Source organism: Triticum urartu, chromosome 6A (genome assembly GCF_056163025.1).
Source record: "Triticum urartu cultivar PI428250 chromosome 6A, HENAU_Tu73, whole genome shotgun sequence".
Lineage (NCBI taxonomy): Eukaryota > Viridiplantae > Streptophyta > Magnoliopsida > Poales > Poaceae > Triticum > Triticum urartu.
The window spans coordinates 407,186,297-407,189,967 of record NC_141878.1 but is presented as its reverse complement, the minus strand read 5'-3'; positions in this window follow the sequence as shown (position 1 = coordinate 407,189,967).

Below are 3,671 nucleotides of genomic sequence, written 5' to 3'. Positions count from 1 at the left end.
GTTGGCTGGCTCGCAGCAACAACACATCAAGAAACCCTGGCAATTCGGACGCCAAAGATAGCAACGGCATGCCACGTCGTAACAGGCACAAGCGCCATAAGAATGGCGACAACGCCGAAGACACGACATTTAATGCCGGATTCAGTGGCTCTAAATCTGGTCAGCGGAAAAAGCCGTTCAAAAGAAGCAATCCGGGCCCGTCCAGCTTGGACCGCATACTCGATCGTTCGTGTCAAATTCACGGCACCCCCGATAAACCAGCCAACCAGACCAACAGAGAATGCTGGGTGTTCAAGCAGGCTGGCAAGTTGAATGCCGAATATAAGGAAAAGGGGCTGCATAGCACGATGAGGAGGAGCCCCGGCCGCCGAACACAGGAGGGCAGAAGAGATTTCCTCCACAGGTGAAAACGGTAAACATGATATATGCAACCCATATTTCCAAGAGGGAACGAAAGCATGCACTAAGGGACGTCTATGCATTGGAGCCAGTCTCCCCAAAGTTCAACCCATGGTCTTCTTGTCCGATCACCTTCGATCGCAGGGACCACCCCACTAGCATCCGTCATGGCGGTTCTGCCGCATTGGTCCTTGACCCCATCATTGACGGATTTCACCTCACTCGGGTCCTTATGGACGGTGGCAACAGCCTGAACCTGCTCTATCAGGATACAGTGCGCAAAATGGGTATAGACCCCTCGAGGACCAAACCCACCAAAACCACCTTTAAAGGTGTCATCCCAGGTGTAGAGGCCTGCTGCACGGGCTCAATCACGCTGGAAGTGGTCTTCGGATCTCCGGATAACTTCCGAAGCGAGGAATTAGTCTTCGATATCGTCCCCTTCCGCAGCGGCTATCACGTATTGCTCGGACAAACCGCATTTTCCAGATTCAATGCGGTACCGCATTATGCATACCTCAAGCTCAAAATGCCAGGACCTCGCGGGGTTATAACAGTTAATGGAAACACAGAGCGCTCACTCCGCACGGAGGAACACACTGCGGCCCTCGCAGCAGAAGCACAAAGCAGCCTTATGAGGCAAACCGCCAATTCAGTGAAAAAGACCCCGGACACCTTCAAGTGAGTCCGGACTACACTGCAAGAGGATCGCCAGGCACGTTTAGAGCTCGCCTAGTAGTTCGGCCTCCATCCTATTCCCATCCAAGCAGCGAAATTAGTGCCACGCATACATAATTACGCACCCAAGATACCATGGGCATAGGCGGAGGCACGGCCATGGCACAACCCACAATGCAGCTCAACCGCTTCAGGGCCCGTATACCTCTAACATTTTCTTCCTTTCAGGCCCCTACTCTCCAAAGGCCCTCTCCGGTAGTCTGATTATGGGACCCGTGACGGGAAGAAAACACCAAGGAAGCAAGAAGCTTTGATGTACAAGGGAATCCCTAGGTGGTCTCTGATAATGATCGCTATACCTGTTTTGCATACCCACACGCAGCTTACCCTTGGATAGGACATGTTAAATAGTCCTATTTTTGCTTATTGCACTACTTGTATACATGCGCTTTGACGTATCATTTCAATAACAATGTACAGGGTTAGCTTATTATTACATTTCTTCATCCTTTTTCCTGTCTGCCTATTTACGACAAATTGCACCCGTACGTTCTGGTACGTCCAGTGCACCAGGGGCTTCAGTGTGCCCCATTACACGGCAAGAAAAGTCTGAACACTTACGACAGTGCAGCACCCCGAACTTATAGCATTATATGCATCAGCTCCGAATCATGTCTTGGGTCAATAGCTGGGTTCGCCCGGCTCCCATGTTTTGGTACCTTACGTTCCGCTAAATCGGCTAAGGTAGAACTGGGAGAACCACTGCAATTTTGTCCTGGTTCTTCCGGACGGGCACCTCAGTAGATAAAGTCGAAAACTGAATGTCATGATGCGGCGAGAGCTGGTCGCTGTTCAAGAGGTCTCAAACCCCTAAAGATTTTTTCCGCTTCGGACGAGGAGTCGGTCTTGTCTGACTTAGGTGTACATAGCACCCCAAGTTCGGCCTTCCGAATACCAGGGGCTTCGCCAAAATTTAAATTTGTAGACTTCTATGGCTAAGTGAGAGTGATAAAGCTTTATAGTCCGATTGCTTGGTTTGTTGTGCTGAACACCTCCTTCGAAGGACCCAAAACTGGGATAAAGAGTGATCAGGTTTATCCCAAACACCTCAGTACTAGTTACATGGGGGCAGAAGCCGACGACTGGCCAACTCTCAAATTTTATAAACGGGCACACAGAAGGTAATATTTTAAATCAAACAATCGCTACATAGCACATATGAACTTGGTTCACATTACAGGATCAGAAAGTACATTCATTCAAATATTACATCCTCAGTACATTCTTCTGCCACAAGGCGAGCACCCTTCAGGACGATGTCATAATACTTTTTGGAGTGGCGATTCTCCTTGCCCTCCGGCGGCCCTTCCTTCAATAGCTTTTCGGCGTCCATCTTCGCCCAATGCACTTTCGCCCGGGCAAAAGCCTTGCGCGCACCCTCAATGCAGACGGACCACTTTATGACTTCAAATCAGGGGCATGCATTCACGAGCCGCCTTACCAAGCCGAAATAGCTACCTGGCAGGGGCTCACTAGGCCAATCTGAACTATAAGGCCTTTCATGGCCAGCTCGGCCACCTTTTGAAGCTCGACCAGTTGCTTCAAATGGTCTCTCAAGGGCATCAGATGTTCGGTCCCGGTATACTGAGACTAGAACAACTTCTCTGTCGAGCTCCCTTCCTCGGCCCGGTAGAACTCCGCGGCATCCAACACACTGCAGGATAGATCTGCGAACTCTCCTGGAGAACTCCAAATTCGGGTAAGTAAAAGGAAAGTTTCCTTCACATGCTTGCTTTGCATAATGAATGCCTTACCCGCCGCTATCTTCTTAACCGCCTCAATTTCCTGGAGGGCCTTTTGGGCTTCGGCCTTGGCATTTTGCGCGCTCTCGAGGGCCTTCGCAAGCTCGGACCCTTGTGTCTTAGAGTCACACTCCAAGGACTCATACTTCTTGACGAACTCCTGGAGCTCTTGCTGAACCTCGCCAACTCAGGCCTCTTGCTTCTCGTGCTCGGCGCGCTCCTTGGCCGCTTTGCTTTCAGCCTCGGACAGCGCCTTCTTCAGGGCTGCCACTTCGATCGTGGCCCCTAGCAAAATTCATGACGATCCTGTGATCCAATGACAAGTTTCCTTTTTCTTTATCAATAAACAGACGAGGTATCACTTACCTTTGTTCTCTTTGAGATGCCTCTTGGTAAGGCCGAGCTCTTCCTCGGACCGCTCAAGGTCCCGCTTCAGTGCGGAGACCTCCATCGTGTGAGCGGCAGCGGCTAGTAGTGAAGCCTGCTTATTCACATAGACATATTCTGATTAGGCTCCTGTGGTTATTATTTGATCCTCTATTCATCTTTTCTTCCGAACACCAAATAGAGCATCAGGGGCTACTGTCTATGCTATAACATTTTCTCATAATTTGATTACTTACCTCAAAGCCGGTTAGGAGGCTGGCACAGGCTTCAGTCAGTCCGCTTTTGGTGGACCGAATCTTCTTGACCACCGCACTCATGATACTACGGTGCTCTTCGTCAATGGAAGCGCCGCGAAGCTCTTCTAGGAAATTGTCCGATGACCCTGGGTGGACAGAGGCCATCGGC